At 36.5% G+C, this 21996-nt stretch overlaps 1 pseudogene; it reads left to right on the forward strand.

Annotated features, from left to right (window-relative positions):
- Positions 1 to 14564, forward strand: part of LOC113037909 (neuroblastoma-amplified sequence-like) — a 146009-nt pseudogene extending 131445 nt beyond the window's left edge.
- Positions 14565 to 21996: the final 7432 nt, after the last annotated feature.

A 21996-nucleotide genomic window follows, 5' to 3' on the forward strand; every position in this document is an offset into this window, starting at 1 on the left:
ACTGTATATTTATCTTCATTTAAAATTTGTAGAATTTATTTATTGGACTTGCATCAACTCACAAACCACATGCAGTTTGGAAATTTTTTTTAAAGGGTAGTTTCATTGTAGTTTAACTATTTTAAATAGTAAGTAGTTTTAAGTAGTTTGCAGATCTATAGTTTCAAAGTATCTATGACTACTATGCCATGTGAAAAAGCATGGCAGAAGTACTGGATTTTATGATCGGTCCTATCTAAGATTAGTTTACAACTTCATTTACTAACTCTGGACTAACATTTCATTTACTAACAGACTAGACAGCTCATTTGATATCTGCCTTCTTTGATCAAGGTAGATCTCCGTTTTCTCCTCTATGCTGTAAGTGTGAGTGCATGTCCCTTCATCTGAATGTCTGTCCTTTTAAGACAAGATCAGAATATCAAACTCCAGTCCCCCAGCACTGGGATTTAGATCAGCTGTACATTGAGAGCACAGGGTAATCTCTGGCTTCTGGCTCTGCGTAAATCAAAGAGCTGACTTAATATTTAATTATGCTCCAGGTACTTCTGTCTGTGTTCTTCATCTCGTTCTCTCTCTCATCCTCTGTAGCTAAGAGGAGCACATTCCGCCTTTGTAAGGGTCTGCCTGAACAGCTAATCACATACAATCATGCTAACAGCAGTGAGGTCTCACAGCTTAATGGAGTCAAGTGGTGTTTCATCAAACAAACAGAGAAATTAACAAAATTCAATATCACTGGATATGAACAGGTGTGGAGTCTTGCTGGAGCTGCGGTGCAGCTGTTGGTGCATGCGTTATGGGTTTGCTGGAGATGTGGTGACGCAGGTTCAAATTTGTGTGGCTGCGTGAAGCTGAAGTTGTCTGAAGTAGTCAAATGACTAGGTCTGGCATGTTATTGTTATGTGACCCTGGACCACAAAACCAGTCTTAAGCCACTGGGTGTATATTTGTAGCAATAGCCAAAAATACATTGTATGGGTCAAAATTATTGATTTTTATTTTATGCTAAAAATCATGAAAATATTAATTAAAGAGCATGTTCCATGAAGATATTTTGTAAATAAAAAATTTACAAACTAATACATTTTTTTCTTAGTAATATGCATTGCTAAGAACTTCATTTGGACAACTTTCATTTGGACAACAAAGGTGATTTTCTTAATATTTTGATTTTTTTTGCACCCTCATATTCCAGATTTTCAAATAGTTGTAACTCAGCCAAATTAAGGGGTGTGCGATATGATGATTTTTGATTGTGGTTGATAAAAATGTCTCCACGATCTGCTTTTGAAGAAATATCATAGTATTACGGTACAGAACACATTCTATCCGCTGCAGTTCCGGTGCCTCCGTCATAAACTGTACAACACCACATATATTCATAGCAGTATTAACTCAGCGGTAGAGTTAATAATAATAATAATAATAATAATAATAATAATAATAATAATAATAATAATTAATTACATTTATATATAGTTACTCTCTCATTAACTTCATGTGCTTTTAAATGTTTCATTCACGCGCTGGTCTAACCTGGGCTTTTTCTGAGTGCCACATACACCCGAACAGAGTATGTGAGTGGAGCGGTTTGATTTTGACTGGAGCAAGGAGCGAGTTTTTTTAAAAGTCGGAGCATCATGGTTTTCACGTGTCTGTTGTGAGAGAGCCACTTTAAAAAAGTTAACAGCTTAAGTCATTTGTGGATTAATGCTTATTGGAGTTTAAAACGATTCAGTTCGAATTGGTGATATCACAAGCTGCTTTGTTTTGAACTCTCTCACAACAGACCTGGAAGAGAAGACAATGCTGAATAAAGTCATAGTTTTTGCTATTTTTGGACCAAAATGTATTTTTGATGCTTCAAATAATTATAACTGACCCTCTGATATCACATGGACTACTTTGATGATGTTTTTCTTACCTTTCTGGACATGGACAGAGTTCTCAGGGAGGTGAAAAAGTGAACAGCTGTTGAATATTTCTGTCAGTCTTATGTAGAACATATGTAAAAGAGGGTCTCCATTTTCTGATTAGGTCAAGCTCTCTCTCCTCCTCTCTCTTCCTCTTATATAGTCTTTTGGGCTTTCCTATGTATAATCTTCTAGCTAAGCAGTGCATAACAAATAAGGGTCAAGAGTCTGATCTGTTGACTCCACAAGAATCAGAATAAAGCATGCAAGAAAGAAAGAGGATTCCAATGCATTGCAGTGGGTGAGGTGAAACCATAGGACATTTTCTTTTAATTTGGCTCTCTTCTTTAAGAGACTTCACTTAAAATATCAAAACATTTCTGCTGATAGAGAGATATAGTTGCCAGTTTTAAGCATTGATCTGTCTAGACAATTGGGAAATGATAACTGTGTGAGAGCATTTGTAAATGTGTGTATGGGTTGATTTCAAAGCACTGCAGTGCTTTGAATAGTATATTGTTTTTGGTTTGTGATCAAGACACTTTTCACCCCTCTTACACACAGCCACAATCACAATGACCTTTGTTTCCTTGAGGGTGAGTACATTGAGTTTCCCGTCGATATTTTCCAGCAGTGCGTGAATGACTGTTTGACTGCTCTTAATAACATTTGAGGATGGTTTTTAACAACATTGCAGAATGGTTTCTCACTCCACTGAGCCGCACAGTGCATTAGTCCTAAATTGGACATAAGCTGAAACCTACAGAAATTGAAACGAGAACTCTTGACACAAGTTTTCAATATTCGGCTTTAAATCGGTGCTTTCCTAATCGCTCTTGTCTGTCGGGGGCTTTTTGTGTGTCGAAAAGAAAACTATGCAACTGTGATACATTCTTCACCATCCCTGAAGAGCATTTGAATTATTTTAATCTTTGCTTAATTGCTATAATCTGCTTCACTGAGCTGAAATGCGGGCATTCTTACGAGACACTGAGAAAGGAAGAGAATGAGTGGCGTTTTTCCATTATCTTTCATGATCTTTTTTTCATTTTTGACTAGTTTAAATGTTATTTGGAATGTAAAAAAATTTACAGGCTCATCTCAAATTAGAATGTTGTGGAAAAGTTCATTTACTTCAGTAATTCAACTCAAATTGTAATACTGATTCAAGATTTTTATTCGTCACATACACAATTATATAGAGCATTTATAACAGGCAGCGAAATGTGAGTCAGGTCCGCTCCATGGACAGTGCATTAAAGAATACAACACAGATTAAAATATACATAAATATAGCCATGAAAGAATTAAATAAAAGTAACCAAAAAATAAATAAGAATAAAATATAAAAAATATGTATACTGTAGAATTAAATATAGAATGGAAAATAATGTGCATGAAAGTACACTGTAGTCTTAAATATTAAGATACCCAGGGATTTACAAGAGGCAATGTGCATAATGTGTGTTATACTGTAGTCTTAAATATTAAGATACACAGGAATGTACAACAGGCAAATGTGCAAACAAGTTGACACCTTCAGTAAGTCAATGTGAGGTAGTGAATGATGAACATCTTACTGTTAAAGTAAATATTAAGTGGAGACATGAAGATGTTAAGAGGCTGGTTTGAGTTTAGAAGCCTGATGGCCTGGGGGAAGAAACTCCTCCTAAGTCTCTCTGATTTTGCCATCAGGCTGCGGAAGCCCTTAACAGATGGCAGCAAAGTGAAAAGATGGTTACTGGGGTGGATGGAGTTTTTGATGATTTTAACAGCTTTGCTTTTGCAGCGTTTGAGGTAGATGTTAAACAAAAAAAATCCATACATGTTGTAGTGTTTGGCGATATGGTCATTTTTCAAATAGTGACTTCACCGGCTACATGCGCTAATCCTTATTTACGCGCGCTGTGAAATGCATTGCTGAAGTGAAATAGCTGGGCAGTTTGATAGTTGAATTATAATAAACCGCCTCATAACCTTCATAAAAGCGGGGCCCGTGGGTTGGAAAAAAACCTGACCCGCGCATCACTAGTGTTCATCTATTACTCATGGGAGTTGTAGTGTCATAGGGTCACACTGCAATATGGCTTATTTCAGATGCCTTTTAAAAACACTACAATTCAACCCGCCAAAGTCTAGTTGGAATCACTGTGTCACTTGCAAGAGCAAAATCCACCCACATTTGGCGGGTTGGCGGTTGTTAATGGCAAGCCCTGTATATATATATATATATATATATATATATATATATAAGATCAATACACAAAATTTGTGCCTTATAGCACATAAATTGCACAATATCCTTCCTACCTCAGATTTTACATTGTAGACATTGTTGGAAGTGTGACTTATCAGTTATTGAACACGCTTCGACAGGTTGAGCCGGGATGCCCATGAAGTCGAGGTGAGTTTTAGTCTGTCTAGCATCATTTCCAGATTCCATTTCCACCTCTTCTCCCTGGGCTGGTTTGAGTGTCTCAGAACCTGCTAATCTCAGGGGGATTTTCATGCACAACAGTCTCTAGAGTTTACAGACACAATTGTGCGAAAAACAAAAACATTGGCAGCTCTACGGTAACTGGAAAAAAACCACCCGTAACAACAGTGTCATCAATAACATTGTCCATGTTCAGCTTCTTTCAGAGACAACACTGGAAAGAGGCTCACTAAAACTGGACAGATTGCAAAAAAAAAAAAAAACTTGCCCAGTGGCTGTTTTCAGGGCCTATCAAAGGATTAGTTTACTTCCAGAATAAAAATTTGATAATTTCCTAGCCCCCATGTCATTCAAGATGTTGATGTCTTACATTATTTGTAGCACACCCCCATCCAGTAATTGTAAAGAGCTTTGTGTCTGCAATTTGGACTTTCAACCCGTTGGCTCCCATTGAAGGCCACTATATGGAGAAAATCCTTGGAATATTTTCCTTAAAAAACCTGAAAAAAAAAAAAAAAACCATAAACACCTTGGATGACATGGGGGTGAGTAAATAATCAGTAAAAAAGTATCAAATCAAAAACACCTTAAAAAATTTAAGATTGTTCAAATCAGGGTTGCCAGGTCTGCCTTTTTTCCCGTCACCCTTAACAACATTATTTGTAGCACACCCCAATCCAATAATTGTAAAGAGCTTTGTGTTTTGTTACTTTTGATGAGACAAATTGTGTCTATTCAGTTGTGTGCATCCCTAATCAAACCCCATTTTATTGATATGTGGAAAGAAATTTTGGAGAGTTTCAGGAGGAAAGGCTGCCTGGCAGAAAAAGAAACAAAGTAACCACTAAAATGTCCTCTTTGTGGTCATATTTGCACAGAAGTCATTTGTGACTTGTCATTTTGTCTCGCATTTGGCCTAATAGCATTATAACCCAAAATTCAGGCTGTTCTGGGAATAAAGGCTGTGATTATCATTGATGTGGTGATTGAGTCTCTGCTGTGTTCTTTGGTAACGTAATGACTGTTGGTTTGCTGAAAAACAAATGGTTTTTCACAGAAACTCTCAACCTTGTAGTGCACTCAAGTGGTACACCTCCTCAACCCTTCTCTGAATATTTATGAGCCCCTCCCATACGCATGCATAATTAATTAAATATGTGGTAGAGTTTGAAATATCAACACAAATTGCTTTTATTATTCAAATATTGAAATACTAAATGCCATTATGCATGTTTTCCAGGTGGCAGCATGTCAAGAATACTTCGGAGTAAAGCTTGCATTTCTCTTTAGCATACAAGGGTGAAAGTGTAGTTTCAAATGCTTGGACTCTCACAGTGTGATACAGATATTGATGTTTCATATTATAGCTACAGTGAACGTGGATCAGGTCAGGTGAGAGACAGGCAAAGCTTGTGATTTTGTGTTACTGCAATGCCTTTACAACAAAAAGCATCAATATTTGAGGAGGTCTGTTTTGGTAGTGTTCCAGTACAGTTATTATAATGATTGTTGATTATTTAATAGTTTATATAAATGTATGAATTAATAATTATATACAGTAGTGTTCAAAAGTTTGGTGCCAGTAAAATTTAATTTCCAGTAAATTCTGCTCTTTTCATCTTTCTATTTGTCAAAGATTCTTGAAAAACTGTATCATGGTTTTCACAAAAATAATAAGCAGCTGTTTTCAAAATGTATAATAATGTACCAAATCATCATATTAGAATGATTTCTGAAAGAAGATGTGGCATTGAAGACTGGAGTAATGGCTGCTGAAAATTCAGCCTTGCCATCACAGGAATAGATTACATTTTAAAATGTATTAAAATAGAAAAGTGTTTAAAAAAAGAAAGAAAAAAAGTGTAAAATGTTGTTGTTGTTGTTGTTGTTGTGTTTGTTGTTGTTTTTCTTTCAACATTACTAAGATTGGTCTGCATTCTTTAAATCTTAGAAAAAAATCTTGACCAAGGTCGCATCATGTAATCACAAGCAAGACTTTGGGTGCTCCAGAGAGGGAACAAATTGTAGAAAAACAAAATGTGGATCCCATTGCAAAAAAAAAAACAGAAAAATCAACATCCTGACACTAGCATAGCAAGCAAAGTAAAAAGACTTTAACTATAAAACAGAGCTACATATTAAAAAAACACCAACACGTATCAGCCCTAGCAGACCTTTATCAGGGTGTTGGTGTTTTTTAAATATGTAGCCCTGTCTTATAATTAAAGGCTTTTTTTACTTTGCTTGCTATGCTAATGGATGTGGATTTTTCTGGGTTTTTTTTTTTTTCAATGGGATTGACTTTTGTTTTTGACTCTTTAAATCTTATTGGGATCAAAGCAGGGATAAAAAAGACAAGCATTTCAGTTTTGTCTATCTGCCTTCATCACCGACAATTCTTTGTCTCAGTAGTTATATAACAAACGACATACATCAGGTGATTATAGTTACTCAATGAATCCACAGACCCCACTAAAATATCAAAAGTTAAATGTTTTTACTTTGATCTAATAAATGCAGCCTGGGTGAACATGAAAGACCTCTTTCAAAAACATAAAACAAACAATTACAGACACCAAATTTTTTAACTGTAGTCTTTAGAGGAAATATAAGGTTTAGTTAATCATCTAAGCATCTGCAGCTTAGTTAATGTAGTCGTAATATTGCACAGAAAACTTCAATAATTGACTGGATTTAAAAGATTACGAAAAGTTCCAACAAGTTTTTCTGGTTTAGTCCAAATGATGGCGGACCTTTCTGATCTAACTGGTTGACTTCATTGTTGTTGCAAGCAATTGTCCGGTTCACACATTTCCCTTCAAATATATTGGAAATACATTATTTCTGATTGATATTTTTAGCTAGTTTTTGTTCCTGTCTAAAAGCTAGCTTGCATTTCATGGTTGCCTTAATCTCATTGCTATCGCCTGGTTTTGTGAAGTGTGATTCATGTTACATAGTTTGTGTAACCCAATGCATTGAGATTAGGCTAAATATACAATGCTAGTTTATGTTTATAGAAATAGCTATCAGTATTTCATTTACAGTGGCCATTTTTGTAAACTCTATATTTGTTTCCAGTGCAGGAAAATTCCTGTATATTCTGTATCACCAGATCAAGCCCATAGATTGCAGCTGCCAGGCCTTCTTTATATATTCTTGCAGCAACATCTTTGTAAAGTCTTAGAACCAAAGCTCCAAAATGATCCACAGACATCAGATCCCTTTCGGCTTTTGCGTGCAGTCATGCTGACACACACTTCTGCACCGGCACACACATCATGCATTCACTGACATAAGCATGCAGCGCCATGCTAGAGCGCACATCACAGGCCGCTGAAGAGGTACAGAGATTACGCCCTGGAGTATCATTCTTTGGAAACTCAAGGGCCCTCCAGCCGGGAGCCGCCATCTTTATATGGAGCAAAAAGGATTTGGTCTGTGTGGGTGTGTGTCGGCATTACCTGAAAATCTCCCTCTTATTTATACAGAGGTTCAGTTGTTCTTATGGACCGGGTATCTTGAGTGGCTCATACTTTTATGTCTCTTGATTGTCTCCTCCCCATCCCTTCCTCTCCTGTCTTTTTAAACCGAACGACCTCTATCACTTCTTAGGCAGGGCACAGGGGAAACAGTGGAAGTTAGGCAGTAGGTCAATGAATATTAATAAGACATTTTATACTCCTTCCAAAGGCCAGGCACGACACGTCTCACGCCCCCCACCCCCCAGTCCTCTTTCTTGCCTTCTTTTCACCAGCTCACCATTTCAACACTGTCTTTCATCCCTCCTGAGACATCATCTTCAGTGAATGAAAAGAATGAGTTGTACTCAACACTGACCTTATAGGCCTCTTGAGCCACAGAGACAAGATGGGGTGCTTGCCTAATAGTGATGTATTAAAAAAGGCACTTTTCATTTAGTGTCTCATAATAATAAAAACAACAATATTATTATTATTAGCAGCAGCTAAATGTTTATCACAATATCTATCCACCATAAACTAGGGTTGTGCAATTAATCACATGCGATTGTCATGTAGTAAATCTCCATCACCTACTTTCAAATTGAGCGGTATTTAGTACACAGAGACAAAGTTCACTGACAATTAGGCAATATCGTGTAATCACAGATTAATCGAATTCGATTTTGAACGCTATATCGCCCTTTCTTGTCAGTGAACTATGTGTACTCACAGGACCGGCTTTACTGACTAGATATACATGACATTTGCATGCGATTAATTGCACAGCCCTTACCATAAACCAGGATAAATCAACCTAGTGTTTCATTTATACTGATCTAGTAATTTCTGCAGGTTACGTGCAGATGTGTTGCAAAGCAACCTTGAAAGTTGCATTAGGATTTCTCTCTGTTTTTGACTGAAAGACATTTATAGAACTCAAACTGAACCTGTATGATAAGTTTGCAGAAATCACATGGTTCACCCTTCCTCTGATGTTCAGGCCCAACTGAGTCTGTCCTCTTACTGACTGTTTCATCCTCAGTCCACGAGCCGGTGGAGTCTGGAGTTTATTCAGTTCCACCACGAATCCCTTTCGTTTGATAAATAGAAAAACAAGATGTTAATTATGGATTAATCCCTTTTAAGGGCATTTCCTCCCTGCTCTATGCTCAGGATGGCCTTAATTTATTCATTATGCATAAGTTATTTATTATTCATTTGCTCGTATTCTGTCTGCACATACTCTTCAGAGTGGTGTTTTGGAGAGGAAATCAGAGGAAGATGAAATATCTGTTTTTTTATGAGCCACATCTGCCTGGTTTGGTCAGCTCTTAGATATCTGTTCTCTCTCTCGCTTTCTTTCTCAGCTGTTTTCTTGCTGGAACGGAGTGTTGTAATTGACATTGGCCAGGTTGGAGGCCAGAGGTACTAATCTAATCCCACCAGGGCCGGCCTGTATTTTACCAGTGTATGCTGCCCAAACACTTTGACTCTGTACTCTACTGATGACTCGCATATGCAGGTTTACTTTTGGTTAGTGAGCATGGACATGAGCGTGGAGATGAATGAAATGCACAGAACTGAAATGGAAAGAAAATAAATGGATTGTTTAAATTTATATCTATCGTTATATCTATCTGTTTTTATATTTATATCTATTTTTCTTTAAATAATTCTTTCCTTTTTTCAACTTTATCTGTCTGTCTCTCCTTCTATCATTCTTCATTCTGTTTGTTGATCTGTTGTTGTCTCTATCGTTCTGTCTGTCTCTCTGTCTGTCTATCATCTTACCTATTTCTCTATTTCTATCTATCACTCTTTGTGTTTCATTTGTACTAGTTCTTTCTGTTCATATGTCATTCCATTTATCATTCCATATTCCATCATTTCATCATTTATACTCATCATAGCTGTTCAACTCATCATCGTCTAAATGTATTTTATCATAACTGGAAGCTCTATTAACCAATCAGAATCCAGGACCTGAACTAACCCGACAGGCTCCCGTGGGAGTTCTGTGCAGCTGCCCGTCTTCAGCTGTTTTCTCTTTGAGAGATCTGCTCTGCACTCTTCCTTTCAGAAAAAGAGAGCTGGTGTTGATGCCCTGGAATTCTCTTTATGCCCACCTTTTTTGCTTCTCTTTCGCTCCTCCCCCTGAGGAGTGGCTGTCTGTTGCCTTTCGGGTCAGTTCGCCCCTCAGCAACTTGGGAAGATTAGACAGTTTGTGAATGTGTGTGTGTACACGTGCATGTTCAATTCTTTATCCCTTTGAATTGATGTGTAAACCTATTCATAAGCATTCAAGTGCATTTGGGCTAGCTAGCAAGTCTAAATATAACTACAATCACAAGTACAAGACGATTCGGCTTGTCACTGTGCACTTATTGTGCCTAAATACTACAGCGATCAATAGAGATCCATCTCCTCCTCAGCAACACTACTTCCTGTCTCCTTCCCAGCGCCAGCCTGACTGATTAGAAGCTTTGTAGCCATTGAAGTACAAGCATGCCATAAAACAAAAGGGACCCGCTCTTGTTCTGTCCAGTTAAACGCTGGTAATTACAGGCCAGCCATTTCTGATGTTTACAGCATCCAGAGAGCCGCAACTGCCAAAGCCGTCTTGCTAACCGTCTGCTCTTTTTTGCATTTAGATACATGAGGCAAAACAACTGAAGAAGTCCTTTATATTTCCTTCAAGATGATATTTTTTTCCTCAGGCAAACAGCCTTTTACTATTTGGTGCCATTTAACTAAAAGCTCCTCACCGTTGGAGTGGTATGTTTATGTGTGTGGGTAGGCAACCATTAGCTGTCACAGGCTGAGATGGAGCCCAGCCGAGTAAAAATGAGCAGCTTGCTCCAACACCGCAAATCCCTGTATATAAGAATTTCCACACTGGCGGACTGGAGTGCAAATACACGGACACGCACATACCAAACTAACCCATAAATGTGCAGTTGTTGTGTGTCTGCCTGTGGCAGGGAGATTTCCAGCAGGTGGGAGGCATTGGAGTGGGATGGATGCCTTGAAGTGTGGCGTAGCTTGATGGCACTGCCGCAAACTCATTCAATTTGTCTAAGGATCCCCCTCCGCACGCACACACACAGATTGTCTTTTGGTGGCGTGGGCAGATGCTCTGAAGCAGGGAAATGGTTGCACCAACGCAGGCACTCGTCGTCTCCCCTGGGGTCTGTTTTAAAGGATGATGGGATACGGGAGGGCGGAGGATATGTCATATTATTTTATTTTCAACTTTCCCTCTTGCCCTCGTGCTGATGTGTGTGGATGTAGTTCAGCGAAACAGACCCGCTTTATTCCGTGTTTTGTCCTCTTCTAACCTCCCTGTCTCTGTCGTTCTTTCTCTCAGAATTGTGTGTGGGTGATTATAGTGTGGATCTGTCTGGCTATGCTTTTAGCACACGCTGTCATTGCCTCAGGTTTAGGCGTGTATTCTAAGTGTGCACAGTGACTAGTCTCTCTAGGGGAATTTTGTATTTGAGTGAAGGTGAAGATGGTCCCAGGGACCCTTCGACTTTGTCACTGATTAGCTTATGGGTTTTTTGACCCGTCATCTACACTTGAGAATGCTGTCAAGGAAATAGATGAAGCTTAGCAGAGGGCATTTAAAGTAGCACCTCAGAGAAGCTCTCCACTAAAACACCTGCCTGCTTTCTCTACTGAAATATCATGCTCTACAGAAAATGTCCAATTACTTTTAATGTGAATTTAATTCAATATAGTAAATGAAAATAATTTTCCCGGTAAATGTGTTTTTTTTTTCTCTCTCTCTCTTTGTTTTCTCTGTGTGTGTGGTTTGTTGTTTTATCTTTGGTTTTGCCTTGCCTTGCCTTTTTTTTCTTTTTTGTGCTTGCTTTGCTTTGTTCTTGTTTCATTTTGTGTTTTGTTTTTTCTTTTCCCCAAAAAATTTTCTTGTGCATGGTTGCAGTGTTATATTATGTTATATACTTATTTATTTATTGTCTGGCATTACTTTTGAGCACATGTCATCTTGAGTGCTTCTTCTACTAAGTGTGCACTGACTAGTCTTCCTATGGGAATTCCATAAGGCCAATGGAACCCTTTGACCTGTTGTATTACTTTGTCACTGGTTAGCTTTTATGTTTTTAAACCCACCATCTACACTGATAACATTATCAGGGACATTGATGAAGCCTGGTAGAGTGTTAGTCCTGTAACCTTATTTAATGTAAGAATTTCTGTGTTCTCTACTAAAACCCCAAGCTTGCTATCTCTGCCGCTGTTAGTATTTCATATGAATGAGGAACACTATTCAGGCCAATTAATATGTGTTTGTTTTTATGTTCTAACCAAAACATTTTAATGGAAAACTGAAGAGCCTCGGAGACCCGTGAACTGCAGGGCCTCGGTTTGCCTACTCCTTTTATCCAGTTAGGACAGATATTTATATGTTTCTGGAATGCATGCTGTGTTTATGTGTTGCCTCAATGGTTATTCTCAGATCATACTTAATGCAAGTCAAACATGATTGGCTGTAATGGGTTTAATAGGCAGGTTATGAAAGGGTTACTCCACCCCTAAAGGAAAATGTTGTCATTACTCACCATCATGTCCTTCCAAACCTGTAAGACCTTTATTCTTCTTTGGAACACAAATTAAGATATTTTTGATGCTTTCTGAGAGCTCTCTGACCCTGCATAGAGAGCAATGTAAGAAACACAATCAACATCCAGAAACCTAGCAAGGAGATCGGTAAAATAATCCATGTGACATCAGGGTTGAATGTGTAGGATGGTGGTTGAATGGAATTATGGTGTTGTAAATACTCGGGCCGAGGTGTCAGCCTAACGGATTTTCACATCACTGAATAACAGTGAGACAGTAGACAGCAAGAGAGTGAAAGGAAGTGTGGGAATTAGAGACTTTCATGCCAATATGATGAAATTGTTGCAATATTTTCATTCATTCCATACATAATGGCTTATTCTTAAATGATTGAAATTCATTTCACAGAAGTTGCAACTATGTATATATTTTGTTTTAATATATAAGTAAATAATATATTTATTTAAAATGTAAAAATGGCTTATGCATAAATGCTTAATTTTTTTTTACAGAGATAAAAGTAGTGTTGATGTTAACATTTTATTACTAAATGTATTTTATTTTATTTCATTTCATTTTAGCATTGATTTTCCAAACCGCTTGTCCTGTATAGTTGTTTTGTTTTTGCATTTTGCCTTGCATTCATAGTCTATTAGGCTTAAAAAATTGAAGAGGATTCAAAAAAGTGCTTATTCAAATGGACATGATGCTACTGGCCTATGTATGGGCACATATAGACAGATATTGCATATGTTTTATGACCTTCATCACAATGGCAAACCTTATATATCCTTTAGTTTTACTCCAACTCATTTTTTCCCCACAGTCATTTTGATCTGTTATTTTGCCCCCTTGAGTTTTCAGCTATTTTCTGTCATTTCTTGGAGCATGCTGGTACCATAGCATGGAATGGTTCTTTGACTTTTTTTTTTTGTTTTTCCCCTCAGAAATCAGACATTTTCTCAGCTGTTAAATTGTGCTCCCGTTGCACTGAAGGGAAATTAATTACTTTCTCTCTCCGCCTTCCTCTTTTGGAGGAGAACAAGAATAAGAGTCACCACAGGGGAGAATTCACTCCTTTTGCCATAGAAGTCAATGCATTCTGTGTGTGTGTGTGTGTGTGTGTTTGTGTGTCCCAGTCTAGCTGTTTCATGCCCTCTCTCCTTCTCCTTCTATCTCGCTTGCTTTGTCTTTTCATGTTTAGCCCTTCTGCTATTCGTGCGTTCTCTTGCCAGCTCTCTCCATCTGTAAACATGCTGTCTTCACCATTTAGAGCTGTAGCCTGAAAGATGTTCTACCTCTCACATATTTAGTCTTGGCTTATGATTAGCTGATAAACCAAATACTTTATCTTCTGCCTTCAGTCTCAAAGATTTGCATATTTACTGCATGGTCATGCATTTTATTCTTGTGCTTGGTATATAGCTGTTCAGTTCACAGTCCTAAAAACCAGGGAGAGATTTCGCGTTTTCAAGCCATGGATTCCCTCAGGAAGTTTATTGAGTCTATGGTTAATGTTATCTCCCCGTTTCATTCTATAACATATACTAGCAGCCTAAATGTTTCTTGATGATTCCTGAAGGGTCATATGACACTGATAATAATGGCTGCAGGGAATTCAGCTTTGCCATCACAGGAATAAATTACTGGACATTTTAAAACATATTAAATTAGAAACTAGTTGCCCTCACAATCTTTTGAATGTTACTGTACATTACAGTCACACCTCAAAATTGCTTTGCAAACAAATTGCTGCATAACGGTTACACCAGTTATTGAATTAAGGAGACATTTTGTAGTTATGTATACAGCAGCTTTGTTTTAAAATAACATTTTTAAGATTAAAATGTGAAGTATGGTTTTGCATAACATGTTAAGAAACAATATGTAAGATATTAAAGTGTCTTCAAGTACTGTCAACCACAGATATTACTCATAAAATGCTATTTTAAAAACTCATTAGTAATTCCTGAGGGAACCCTTGTCAAATTAGCATTCTGAATTGGCCTTCAAACAGACGTCAAGACTGAACAGTCAAAAGACATGTAACTCTCTCTCTTCCTCTCTCTCTCTTCCTCTCTCTGTTTCCCGCCTTTTTCTCAGTGTGAGATGAAAGATGTCGAGAATGAGGAAAAGCAAAACTCTTGACAACAGCAGGTGAGACTTTGGTGTTTACACTCAATTTCCAATTGAAATATTCACTTAAAAACATATTATATAAGGTATAATGTACTACTTAACAGATAAATAAAACAAAGAAAAATGTAGAAGATTGGTTGGCAAACAGCAGTCAATGTTAATGTCCATTATACTAAATATCTGATGGCAGAATGCAACGATTGACCAATCAGAAACAAGTATTTTAAAGAGACCAGTACACATGCAGTCACTTTTGCCACAAGTATTTTTTCCCAAACAATATCTATCAATATCTTTGTTGTTCTCTGCATATATAAGATAAAAATATAAATATATCAAGCTGTTTTCTCATTAAATGTCTTTGACTTGGAGTGCTATTAGACCATTAAGTGTGATTGTAGGTTTGATGAGGTAAATTGTTGTGTATTATATAGCTGAATGAGTTTTTGAGGTTAAAGCCGAGGTTGCCAGAATGAGTGCTGATGATTGGAGAGCTGTTCTCTGTTTGGATCAATAGACAGAAACAGAGACTATAAGCCGGCTGATTATGCATTGTGCCACATTTTCAAATAGCTTGAGGTTTTTTGTTTTCATGAAGAGTTTTGAATTAACATTCTTAGAGAAGAACGGCGTCTGTGTGTGCGTGTGTTAATGTGTCCGTGTGAGTTTGTGTGAGTTTGTCATTATGCGCTTTGGCATTTAAACAAAAGGTGAGTGCGATAAGGAGCAAATGTAGAGAGGATAAAGGAGAGCTTGACTATACATTCATTTATTCACTGAAGTTCAAATGTGACCATGTGCGGCTTTTGTGATCACACAGTGCGCCGGGTGTGTGTATCATCGCTTAAGATTCAGATGGCACATTTGCTGTCTCCTGAACACCTGTCTTGTCGCTCCTCATTCTGTCTTGCTTTAGTAAGTCCCAGAAAAGGCCATCCGAATGGAAATCAATTTAAATCGACACACCACAGAGTTCTGGGTGGCATTCTTTTCTTAGAGGATGCATGACACCGGCCACAGCATGATCCTTTTAAAGTATATCTAATGTTTTCCCCATTAGAGCTCCAAAGGTTTCATTCAGCAGAACCTTTTGCTTGTAGAGCCTTAAAGGAACAGTTCTGTTGTCCTTTACTCGCCTTGTTCGGGGCAAAGCATTACAAGTAACGTGAGTTATGTAATCACATTACTTTTTTTCAAGCAATTAGTAAAGGAACACATCACTTTTTAATTTAATAGACAATATCTGAGTTTTTTTTTTTAAATAAGTAATGGCAGTTACTTTTTTTCCCATTTATTGACTGAAAGATCTCCTGTCCCCTTGTTGAGAGAAATCGGGAGTAAGATGTTACTCAGTTCTAGAATAAATGTGAACATGCATTAATTCATCTCACTCACACACACACACACACAAATCAGATTTAGTTTTCCTCAAAATTAGTAAAAACAGTTAAAAGCAATTGAGAATATGACTCAAAGCTGCAATAATAAAACACGTTATATGTAACTTTAAATATGTTAAATGTATTTAATCCAATCCATTTTTATAACCAATTTGATGCTGACCTTTTTTTTTTCCGAAAGTAGTGCAATATTGTAATGCATTACTTTTAAAAGTATCTTTCCCTAAGACTGCTCACCTTTTTGTCATTTCAAATCTGTATGACTTTCTATCTTCTGTGGAGTATAAAAGATAAAAGAAATTGTTTTGTTGTTGTTGTTGTTGTTGTTCATACAGTGGATGTCAATGGTCACTAGAACAGTTTGGTTACCAACATTCTTTAAACATCTTTGTTGTTGCACAAAGAATGAAAGCTATATAGTTTAAAATCAAGAGTGATTAAATGATAAAAGAATTGTATTTTTTGGGTGAACTATTCCTTAAATTATTCTCCAAACATGAGTTAAAATAGAAGTTCTGGTGGTACCCTTAACAAATAATAATGTAGTCACTGTAGACAGTAAAAAAAAAAAAAAGAAGAAAATGAAATACTCTTACAGTGAACTGTTAAATTCCAGAAAGTGGAGGGGGGGAAAGCATACAAGTGGTCTAAATGTCTCGTACGCTATAATCATCTTTATGTGATTTAAGTCAACTAAGCCAAATATGCTAATGGCATAGATTGGATGTCACTCATATCAAACATAATTTGTTTTTGCATTTCTTGTAACTGAGCACCACAATGCCAAACATGCTTGAGTACCTGTGATTTCAGAGCTGTAGCAGATCAACTTAAATTTCATTTTATGTCTTTAGAAGACTTGGAACACAGTGCATTAGTTATATAGACCATTTTATGGCACCTTTTATGGTTCTTTTATAGTTAAAAGTGTTGTTTTATACAGCAGAGAAGATCTAAGTGAAGATTTTTAAAATGGCAGCATATGGGTTTAAAAAACATGAGGTTGCGTTTGTATTTTTTTAATGAACCTTTCCTTTAAGGTTTAAATTTTCATAGCCAATCTATGTATCCTTTAAGTGCTGTAATGAATGTAATTAAGTTTTCCAGGTTTCTCGTCATCTCTGTAACTGTGGATTATGTTATTATCTACAGTAAAACATTCTGTGTATTACATTTGATTGTGATTATGTGTGTTTATCTCAGTCGGCAGTGGAGTTTGTTAGAAAGCTTCTCTCATCTCTCGTAAAAGTCAGGAGATAAGCATATGCGCTGTTTTATAGCTGCACGCGCCTAATATGCCATGATAATTATGATTGGATTTCTTTTTCATTATACAGAGCTCTCCTATTAAAAGTTTGACGGTTTCTTGTGAACTTCCATGATTCTTATTTGTCATTACATCTTTAGCTTTGTTTTGAGTGTTGGTCCTTATCAGGACCTTGAAAACATGATTTGATTAATTTGCATTAATCTACATGCTTTTAATCTAAAGCAATTTACTCTACACTAACTTCTGCTGCTATTCCCTGATATAAGCCAAGGGTTAAACGCCTTGCTCAGCTGCACAATGGTGGAAGTCTCAGCAGGTCATGTGTTGACACAATGGATTTGCATACCTTTCATTTCTTCTTTTTTTTTCAGTAATTACAAGGAAATCGGCAGAATTAAATATGGTAAAAGAGTGGAAGTAGTGCACTCTTCATCTGAAAACATTAAAAAAAGAGAACCGAAAACTATTTTTTTTTTCTTTTGAAGGGGTGATATTGAGAAATCAAAGTAAGACCAAGTAGGACAGTTATTAAAACCAAACGATATTCATAAACACCTAATGATGATAGGAGTTACATGTGGGAAACTCTGACAAAACTTGCACTTGCATATCCTTCCAAAGCATCCTACCTTTCAGAACGACTGACTGAAGTTTGTTTTTAATAAGGTCCCTTATCATAGCCTGATCATACACTACACGCTACCACCATATCTCAACGCGATGCTGTTCACCTAAAAATTCATCATAGACCAAAAACTGACTAGGGAACTGACTGGATAAGCTGTGTCTCAGAAGGATCAATTAGAGCTCAAATTCTCACTGACTCTAGATCAGATAAAGCCATGAAACTGAGAAGAGCTAACTTAAAATGAGGGTAATCTCCTTCTCTCGAGGCAAAGGTGATGTGCTTTCATCTCCAAACCTGGCAGAGAAATGAAGCCAGGAATAAAGAAATGGGTGAATTTGGGTATGTTGTTGACTTTTTTTAAAAGAAATAATTTTTGTGAGTCAAAAAGATTTGTTTGTGTTTGTGTGTGTGTTTGCGCACTCATATATGCTTGTCTATGGCTTCAGTTGTGGTGGTCTGTCCCAGATTTTTAAGCCTGATCATGATTATTTGATCTAACTGTAGATGTTTGTAATAATTTATTTTATTTTATTTATTTTTTTGAAAATTGCAGTGAAATGTGCAATTTTATGGTGCAGTTTCAGGTTTGACTTTATTGTAATATTATTTTTCACCCTTATGGTATGGATCGCCTTAAAATGATACATTAAAGTGAAGAAACTGGGACAGATATATATTACTAGTACATACTATTTTAATATTCAATGACAAAAATATATTACCCCAATAAAATATTCAGGTTATTTCTGCCCCAAGAAAACAAAATATTAAGATTAAAATGGACCCCAAGAGAAATAATTTAAACATTTGTAAATATCTGAAATATTACTTAAGAAAAATTAATAATACTAAAGTGGACCGCTTATAGTTTTTTATTTTACATTTTTTTTGTATATATATATATATATATATATATATATATATATATATATATATATATATATATATATTATACAATTATTGTTATACCATTGGTGGTTTGTGTTTCTTGTTCTTCTCAGTAAGTTTATCATGTTGTAATCTATCTTTAGTGGTAGAGGGAGTTTGCTTCACAAGGGCACTCCCCTCTGAACGCTAAAGAATTTTATTTATTTAGTAACCCTTCTGCCATGCTCCAGCCTCCACACACACACACACACACACACACACGTACACACACCTTGTCCTTGTTTCCCCTTCCAAACTGTTGCTTACTAAAAGCCTGACATTTTGCTGCATTCTCAGAAGAGCAGTTGCAGCTGTCATTATGTTAGTTTTTTTTTTTATTCTTATCGTTGTGTTGCATAAATTCACTCCTCTGGCAAGCTTTAAACTTTTGCTGACGTTCAAGCACATTAACAACGCTGAATAATTAATTCCAGACAACATCTTAATTCTTTATGTACGTTTTTGACGAGGACTTCCAACCGGTGATGTCGAGCGGAAGCATGCGTCATCTTCACAAAAGTAATCAAGTATCATTCATATTTGACTCCTTCAGCTCTGTCTTCTCCACACATATTCGGTCACACCTCAGCCCCAATGCTTCCTTCTTCCCCACCGATTATATTTGAATAGACTCATCAGTGCCATTCAATTGGCTTTCTGTACCGAGAGCAATTACATAGCGTTCGGCCCGTCTCTGTTTGTATTGTGCGATCTGATGTGCATTGTTTCCGCTCATAATAAGCTTGTGTTTTATAATGGACTTATTGCTCCGGAATATGAATCATGTTGAATAAGCATGGCTTTTATTATTCTCTGTGATGAGGCTGTTTTTGTGGAGATCATTTTATTTAATTAAGAACAACAATCAAAAATAGAGGAGGAAATTATGAAGTGATTATGTAGGTTATTGTGTTCTTTTATTATATATTTTTTTCTGCAATTTTAAGTGGCCTGTTATTAATTTTGCTAGTCATGCGCTGCGTGTATCTATTTGTTTACGTGAAAGCCTTGTCAGTCTTGCTGTTGAAATGATCTTGTAAAACATTTGTTCAGGAGACGCTGTTTCACTGACAGAAAAGCTCCAGTTTGACAGTTTAAAGCCAAGTGATGTAAGAATGCATATGGAATAGAACACCGAATGTCAGAATCTGTTGGACCGTGAAGATTTGACCCTAGAGATGTGAGGAGTCCACCATTAAGACAATCACGTCTTAATTTTCTTCTCTACAGTTCGCTGGATCCAATGTGTTTCCAAGAAATCACAGTTCAGGAAATGTGATTGAATAGGCCTGTAATTTGAAGAAAGAGGACAAGAAAGAAAGGGACAGTAGTCGACAGTTCGGCTGAATGACTTTGGTATAGGCCATTTTTAAAAGGGTCATTCATTTTTTCTTTTTTTTCATCTCCAGGCATGCCAGCATTCAGCAAAATCTCCCAGAAGCTATTTCACTGGGAAATTGTTGGCACTTCAACACTTTATGTATCTTTAGTTCTCAGTCCATTGTGCCTTCACTTTAGAATAATTCCTGACTTAAACAAATAAACTATGTTTTTGTCATTATTGATTCAGGGAAATCCTTTTAACTCAGCACAGAACCTATATACAAAAAAAAAAAAAAAAAAGTGAATTCTTATAATAATTTGTAGTACATTTTTTATCAGATAAATGTAGCATAATGGATTTCTTTCATGCACATTAAAAATCTTACATTTGATCTTTAGAATGGTTGTATTACTTCAGCAATTTTCCAACAGTGATGATATATTAATAGATATTAGAAGTAAAGAAGAGAAAATAAATTGATTGCACTTTTCAGTTTAACAAATGTTAATGAGTCAGTTAATGAGTATAATGAAAGATAAAATGTTTGCATTATAATCTAGGTTAATGTTAATTCATAATATAACAGTTGTTAATTTTCAATTCATGTTTGTTTATAATGCAATCATGGATGTTAATATATTGTATTACTGTTTGCAGAAATATCATAGATTAATAAATGCCGTATTGATTGTTGTTGGTTTACAGACAGCAGAATAAGACAGAGATGCGGCAACATGCTGTTAGACCATAAAAAAAAATTGCCACGCATGTTCTTGTTAGATTAATGTCACATTAGTACATCAAGCATTACAGTATCTGATGGGTAAAAATAGCGTGTGACAGAAGGATTACGAAGCTGTCTGTCAAAGTAAAAGATTTTTTTGCAGTGCAGCCTCTGAATCTATTTAACATTAAACTGTCCCTAAACTGCAGGTGAACTCAGAATAAATTGTTGATCCTTTTACATCTCAATCATATGGTCTCTTCATGAGTAGGAGATTCTTGGCCAAATGAGTCGTTGTTATTGTGTATCTCTTTTCTACCTTCCTTTGGTTTTACCTTCTCTGGTTTACACCTAATTAGATTTTTGCTAAACTCCAATATGCGGGTAATAGTTTTGTGGTTATATATTTCTCATCCACCCCCTCCTTTACCGCTGTCGTCTGTAATAATAAAACTGCTTGGTGTTTTCACAAGGGCTGCTCTGAAAGAGGTACTGCAGAGACCCGGCTGTGTTCTGGACCTGCTCCTCTTCCTACTCTGTCCTTATCCAAACCAGCTTTATGATTTAAATGATAAAAGAAAAGCCAAGCATGCATCATTTATGAGACGGCCCCTCCGTCATTCCAATTCCAATTAAAGCTGCATTGCAACCAGCACAAAAGACAAAAAACTGAACAATATGCGACTGAGTCAAAAACATATTTTTTTTTACGAGCTCTTTCCGTATTCCATGTGTGCATTAGCAGATATTAGTGAACATTATGTGGATTTGTAAATAGGCTGTGTTAATGTGTGGTTTTATTTGTGTGAGAGCAAAATGTCCACACAGGGATGGAAAACACCCGAATCTCTTACCAAATGTCCCCACAACAAAATAGCTTAATAAACAACTAAATAATGTTTTAATGAAAAGATGGTTAGAGGATAGAAAATATAATTAACTCACTATATAAAAAAAACACTAGGTCAATAGAAGTGACTAATATGATAGAAAAACCAACATGTTTGTGTTTGTGCGAACATTTATGCTTTTAATCAGTTCATCTTCCACAGATACAGTGCCAGTGACAAACATACAAACAAGACCTACACACACACACACACACACAGGAAAGGCCACCCTAGAGAGTATGGGGCATTTTATTCTAGATCAATGGGTTTACCTTTATCTGGGATTTTATCAG

This window comes from Carassius auratus, chromosome 20, assembly GCF_003368295.1.
Source record: "Carassius auratus strain Wakin chromosome 20, ASM336829v1, whole genome shotgun sequence".
Classification (NCBI taxonomy): Eukaryota; Metazoa; Chordata; class Actinopteri; order Cypriniformes; family Cyprinidae; genus Carassius; species Carassius auratus.